Here is a 7,592-nt window from a genome sequence, read left to right as displayed (position 1 = left end):
ATACTCTCATCACTCCACACCCGAGCCCGCTAAGGCTGGCACACAGAGAGCGGGTACTGGTAGTCCCACTAATGCTGTCACACACAGAACGGGTAGCGCTAGTCCCAATGACATCACTCCACTCCCGAGCCTGAGTATTGTGGCTGCTTCCGGTCACCAGGGGGAGCTGCTGCAGTGGAATGCAGCTGGAACAGGAACTGATGTGATGGTGATGCGCCTTTGTTTTGAGTGTGGTGTTTGAGGAGGTCTGGTGAGTTAGTGTTCATGAATACCGGTTGATGTAGACTGTTGTACAGTACATGGAAATAGGTTTGGAGAGATATGCTGATGTTCCAGAATGTAATGGCATGATTATATTTCAATAAATGTTGATTATTTTTTTTCTTCGAAAATAAATGTGTGATTGTTAAAAGAAAACCTCCCTTAAAAATAAGCCCTAGCTCTTTTTTCGGAACAAAAAATAATTTAAGACCCTGTCTCCTTTTTGGAGAAACATAGTATTAGACATATCGGACTAGTAGTAGAAAGAAGACAAAACAGGATACCGGACAATACAACAGGACAGATCTTCCTCTCAAGATGCTACAGGTAAAAGAATCTAAGAACACAAGACCACAAGTCCAGGAGGTTTGGCTGGTCACAGTGTGGCTTTGCAGCAAGTATTGGCAAGTATTGACAGACGCACACAAGCAATGTTGTAGCAATTTTCAGAGTTACAGGCTTATAACTATGGACAAGTGTAGGACACAAACTTGCAGAAAATAGGTCATAACACAAAAGTTTTGGTCCTAGCTTTTTTTCTTTGGGGCTCATTCACATGACCGTAGACCATCTGTTCCCATATTGCGGACCGCAAACGGCAGGTCCACAATATATGGGCACCAGCCATATGAATCCCATATAACGGATGCAGAGCCATTGACTTGAATGGATCCGCAAGATACAGAGTGAAGACATGGATTGGAAGCACTTGCGTGGGCTTTTTGATCTGTGCTTCCGCACCGCAAAAGATAGGACGTGTCCTATCTTTTGCCATATATTGGACCCATTGAAGGCTATGGCTCTGCACCGCAATATGGGTTTAACACAGCCGGTGCCCATGCAAGCTGCGAAAATATGTGTTCACTTGTAATGTCACTTCTGTATAGGTTTGGGAAAAATTGTAAGATAAAAGCCTTAAAAAAAAAAAAAAAAAAAAGCCCTCCAAAAAACCTATGTGTTATACCAGCCATACAGCAGAAAACAAAGTGTTAAAGGCATCTGGAAGCCTGTGGGGCTCAGCTACTAGAGTGGCAGGGTCGAATCCTTGCAGGAATGTCATATACAGTATAAAGTAGTCAGTGTACAGCTTGTAGAACAGTGTAAATTTGGTGTGCCCTGAAAATAACTCAACACACAGCCATTAAAGGGAACCTGTCACCGGGATATTGTGTATAGAGCTGAGGACATTGGTTGCTAGATGGCCATCAGCACATCCACAATACCCAGTCCCCATAGCTCTGGGTGCTTTTATTGTGTACAAAAACTGATTTGATACATATGCAAATTAACCTGAGATGTGTCCTGTCACTGACTCATCTCACATACAGGACTCATCTCAGGTTAATTTGCATATGTATCACATCAGGTTTTTTTACACAATAAAAGCACACAGAGCTATGGGGACTGGGTATTGCGGATGTGCTAGCGGCCATCTAGCAACCCATGTCCTCAGCTCTATACACAAAATCCCGGTGACAGATTCCCTTTAATGTCTAAACTGCTGGCAAGAAAAGTGAGTACACCCCTAAAAATTGTGCCCAATTAGCCATTTTCCCTCCCCGGAGTGATGTGACTTGTTACTGTTACAAGGTCTCAGTGTAAATGGGGAGAAGGTGTGTTCAATTTGGTGTTATCGCTCTCACACTCTCTCATACTGGTCATTGGAAGTTCAACACTGCACCTCATGGCACAGAACTCTGAGGATCTGAAAAAAGAATTGTTTCTCTACGTGAAGATTGCCCCTAGGCCATGGGTAGGCAACCTACGGCACCCCAGGTGTTGTGAAACTACAACTCCCAGCATGTACACTTGCTCTGCTCTTCTCATAACTCCCATAGAAATGCATGGAGCATGCTGAGAATTGTAGTTTCACAACAGCTGGAGTGCTGAAGGTTGCTGACCCCTGGTCTGGGGACAATTTGGCCATTTTCACTTAGGGGTGTACTCATGTATATTCTTTCTGTGTCTGTTCTGTTTTTTTGTGGACTGTATACGGAACCATTCATTTCAATGGGTCTGCAAAAAAACTGAAGTTTCTCTGTGTGCTTTCTGTTTCCGTATATCTGTATTTCTGTTCCACAAAAAAAAAATTCCTATTATAGTCTGCATTACAGACAAGGATAGTACTGTTCTATCATGGGCCAGCTGCTCTGTTCCACAAAATAAGGAATGCACACCGATGTTATCCGTATTTTTTGCAGACCGCAAAATACACATGGTCGTGTGCATGAGGCTTTATTATGAGAGTTTTCGAAGTGTAGCTTTTCATTCAGGCTCTGTCAAACTCATGCATATGAGGATAAATGTTTTAGAACAATGCAAACTTGTCAACTGGTTTAACCCCTGGACAATTGTTCCAGTGCTTTATAATTCCTTTCTATGCTACGCATTATATTCTGAACAAGCTAACACAAAGTGCAGTCTAGTGGTGAATATGTGGTTTGAAGAGTACATTTCAGCTGGCATTCCTGTACTAATGTAAAAGGCAAGCCAAACAGGAGTCAATTATAATGACAGTGATAATAAGGATTCCCTTATGTCCTACCAGCAGCACAGATGGGGTTAACTACCCCCCGTGGACTGGTAGGACCGGCGGAATTTTAATGAGCCCAAGAACCAATAACAAAGCTTTACACCCCTACAAAAGGAGGGGAACACCCCCCCAGCCCACTGTGTTCTTTTCTGTCCTCCGGACAGGTGGACTGGTGGTTCCCCTCAGTTTTTTTGGGGGGAAGTGTTTTTTTGTGTTTTGGCGGTTTCTTTCCGCCTACTTTTGTATTTTTTTTCTCTTGGCACCCCTTTACTTAGTTTTGGGGCTTCTCCTTTCTTACCTCCCCTCTTCTCCATCCGACGCTGCGTCTCTGTTGGGCGCCGCCATCACCGGAAGGGACGTCGGACCATTCCAGACGTCACTTCTGGTTTTCGGCTTTGGCCGAGTATATTCCTTTTTTTTGGCCAGATTTTTTTGAGGCACTGGCTGTATTCTGGCTGCGCTAGGGGAGGGGCAGTAGTTTAGCCTATTTTTCTAATTTTAATAGGCTTATTCGGTTAGGATCTAGTTTAGATCCTCCTAGGGGCGGGAGCTCCGCCCTTGGGGGCGGAGCTCTGCCTATTTAAAGCTCCTTTTCTCTTTCAATCGTCCTCTGGCAGCACACGCTTTCTAAGCTAGCTCCCAGAGCCCATAAGTACCTGGTGCTTATTCTGTTATTCGCATTGCATTTTTTTCTGCTGCGCTACTTCAGTGGGCCTCTGCTATGCCTTTTTCTCCTGATGGTTGTCAAATTGTCAGAATTATTAATTCCTTTTTCTTTGCAGTGATGGCTTCACCTAAGGACCCGAAGACCCGTAAATCAGTCTCAAAGAGGAAGCATCTGGCCTGCTTTGACTGCAGTACGCTGCTGGATGACAATTGTCCTTTTTCGAGGCGTGAGGCTAGCCGTAGATCCCAGTCCCACCATGCAGGAAATGTACCAGTGGGTCAAGGGATATGTGGATGATTCCATCAAGGGCGTGGTTAACCTGCTGGACGAGAGGCTTCCTGCCATGGAAGCTCCCATGGATACCTCCGAGCCTGTGGAAAGACCCACCGCAATTTCTTTGGTCTCCTCCTCCTTCTGATGAAGAGGAGTTAACATCATGCTTTTTTCCACCAGAGAAAACTCAGAAATTGCTAAAGTCCATCAGGTCGGGGGACCATGATGTTGACACCGGGGAGTCCTCCGATCCCGCCGGTCGGGCACAGCGTGTCTTCAAGGCGGATGAGACCATTCTTTCCGTTATGCGGATGGAATGGGAAAAAAGCTGAGAAAGGTCCAGTCCTGATTAAGAAATTCAGGGCCATGTTTCCCATGGCAAACTCCTTGGTGGAATCGTGGGGTTCTATTCCCAGGGTGGACATGGCCATCGCCCAACTGTCCAGACACACTCTGGGGCCCGCAGACGATGGGTCTAGTCTGCAAGACCCCCTTGATAGGGCAGAGTGCACGTTAAGAAGACCCTACTCGGCCGCTGCCATGGCCCTGGTCTCTGCAGCCCACAGGCCCTTATGGCTGAAACCATGGGTCACGGATAAGGCATCGAAATATAATTTGTGCGGTCTCCCCTTTGAACCTGACTGCTTGTTCGGCTCACATTTGGACAAGATTATGGAGAATCGCTCCGATAAGAAGGGGAAAAGTCTTCCCCAGCAGCCCTTTCGGGGACGGGGCAGACAAGAGCGCGGCGGTAGATCCGGCCAACAAGCGCAAAATAGATTGCGTAGAGACGGGGGCATAACGAAAATTTTCGAAGCACCCTCGCAGAGGAGCTAAGGAGGCTAAGCCCTCCTGACTATGGGCCTCTTGCAGGCTCTTGGTTAACCCCCGCTACTCCTGCCATCCTTCTGGAAGATTTTCCCATTTCTTCTTGTGCCTGTCGGGGGGCGTCTAGCCCAGTTCAAGGATGCCTGGGCTCAGGAGATTCCGGACTCTTGGGTCCTAGAGGTCATTTCTGAGGGCTACTTAATAAACCTCAAGTCGCCTCCTCCGGACAGATTTGTCATCAACCAGCGCCTACCGCCCGCCAGGCAGCCGATTCTGGAGGCCTATATTCAGGACTAAATCCTCAAGGGCACTCTGAAGGAGGTTCCGGCAGGAGAGCGGGGCTTAGGGATCTATTCTCCGTTTTTTCTAGTTCCCAAGAAATCCGGAGACCCCCGGATGATTATCGATTTGAGATTTTTCAATCGATTTATAAGTAAGGCAAAGTTTTGCATGGAAACTATCAGGTCAGTGATCCACGTTCTCAATCCTGGAGACGTGATGGCTACCCTGGACCTCAAGGATGCCTATCTTCACATCCCCATCCATCCTGCTTCCCAGAGGTCCTCAGGCACCTTCAATTTGTTGTCTTACCCTTCGGGATTTCCTATGCTCCTATCACCTTCACCAAGGTGGTGGTTTCGTGGTGGCAGCTCTGAGACTTCAAGGGCTGACCATAATTCCTTACCTGGACAATTGGCTCCTAAAAGCCTCCTCGGTTCCAGTTCTTACCCACTATCTTCATGTGGCTATCTCTTTTCTGCTCCGCCTAGGGTGGATCATCAACTGGCAAAAGTCGAACGTGAGCCCATCGACTTCAGTAACCTATCTTGGCTTCATAGTAGACTCTGTTGGGATGTCCCTCCAGTTGACTCCAGAAAGAAGAACTCGGATTCTGGACCTGGCAAGGTTCCTATCTGTTCCTCGTCGAGTTTCCATCAGTACTCTCATGAAGATGTTGGGGCTCATGTCAGCGGCTGCGGAGGCAGTTCCTTGGGCTTTGTGGCACCTCCGCCCCCTTTACAAGGAGGTCCTTGCCAAATGCGATGGCAGCCCCGCCGGGCTAAATTCCCTGTGTTCCCTGTCTTGTCAGACTCGAACCTCCCTGAGATGGTGGCACCATCTCCCGGGGGAGAAGTCTATAACCCAGCCATCGTTGGTCATATTGACTATAGATGCATCCCAAGTAGGCTGGGGCGCTCACCTAGACGGTTCCCCTGTCCAAGGGACTTGGTCTCCTCAGGAGCGGCTACTTTCCTCCAATCTCCGCGAGATTCAAGCCATCCGCTAGCCCTCCTTCACTTTGCCCCCCCGAATCCGGGGCTTAGCAGTGAGAGTACAGTCAGACAACATGACTGCAGTCCTGTACATCAACAAACAGGGAGGCACAAGATCTCTACCCCTCCTTTCAGAGATCGGGGTAATTCTTTGTTGGGCAGAGTTGAACTTTTCCCACCTGTCTGCCATCCACATCTGTGGTTCCTGCACTATAATCGTGGATCGTCTCAGTCGCGGTCTGCCGACAATGTAATGGTCCCTGCATCCGGAGATATTCAGGCAGATAATCCTCAGGTGGGGTTTGCCACAGGTAGATCTCATGGCAACGAGGTTCAATTCCAAGGTTGAGAGGTTCTGCTCCCTTTACAGGGAGGACAACCCCCTAGCAATAGATGCTCTGTCGATACCGTGGAGGTTCAGGCTGGCTTACATCTTCCCTCCTTTTTCCATGATACCGAGGGTATTGATGAAAATTCGTCAGGATCAGGCCTCGGAAATAGCCATCATACCTTTTTGGCCCAAGAGATCCTGGTTTACCAAGCTCATTAAGATGAGTCAGGGACATTAATGGAGGCTCCCCCCACGGCAGACCCTGGTGTCATGGGACACTCGCCTCTGCCCAGATCTGCACAGGTTCAACCTGACAGCCTTGAGGTTGATCAGTCCCTTCCCAGACTAAAAGGGCTTTCAGAGTCGGTCCTGAGAACGTTGTCACATTCAAGAGCAGAATCTACTAAGAAGGCTTACTCCATGGTGTGCTTCAAACCAGGTGGCGTCTGCAGATCCGCCCCTCTCTACAATACTTCAATTCCTACAGGACGGCCTAGACAGAGGCCTTGCTCCATCTACTCTGAGGGTCCATATTTCTGCCATCTCGGCCTGTCTTAACAGACCCTATCCTCGGGACCCGCTCATCAAATGCTTCTTTAAAGGAGCCGAAAGATTGAAGCCTACAGTACTGAGGCCCATCCCTCAGTGGGACTTAACAGTCGTGCTCAGGGGTTTGGCATCTCCCCCCTTTGAGCCTCTGGAGGAGGTGGATTTAAAGTTCGTGACTCTGAAGTCGGTCTTCTTACTGGCGGTAACCTCGGCCAAGAGAATCTCAGAGCTTCAAGCCTTCTCGGCCTCAGAACCCTATACCATCTTTCTTCAAGACCGGGTTCTCCTGAGAGTCCTTCCATATTTCAGGCCTAAGGTCCCTTCATTTCAGAACATAAATCGGGTGATTTCTTTGCCTGTTTTATTTTCTCCTACCTCCTCCAGGGATCCTGTCAAGCACCCATTGGATATCTCGAGATGCCTCCAGATCTATGTGGATAGATCCAAGGAGTTCAGGATAGATGAGAATCTCTTCATCCTGTTTGCCGTAAGTCCAAAGGCCGCAAGGCGTCCAAGATGTCAATTAGTCGCTGGATTAAGGAGGCCATTAGAGAATCTTTTGTTTCTCAGGCTTTGGATCCTCCAGAGTTTGTGAAGGCCCATTCCACAAGAGCCATCTCTACTTCCTTTGCTGAAAGAAGTCTCCTTCCTCTGGAGATGATTTGTAAAGCTGCCTCCTGGAGCTCTGAATCCACTTTCATCTCCCACTACAGACTAGACGCTAGTGTAGCGGAGTTTTCGGCCTTTGGGCAGGCTATTCTTAGCTCTGCCAGGCATTAGGGCTCTCCCTAGGGTTTTTTCTTGCTATCTCCCCATCTGTGCTGCTGGTAGGACATAAGCGAATCGTTAATTTCTAACGATAATTTGTTTTCCCTT

This window comes from Bufo gargarizans, chromosome 3, assembly GCF_014858855.1.
Source record: "Bufo gargarizans isolate SCDJY-AF-19 chromosome 3, ASM1485885v1, whole genome shotgun sequence".
In the NCBI taxonomy this organism is placed as follows: Eukaryota; Metazoa; Chordata; class Amphibia; order Anura; family Bufonidae; genus Bufo; species Bufo gargarizans.
Note: the sequence above shows the minus strand (reverse complement) of the source record.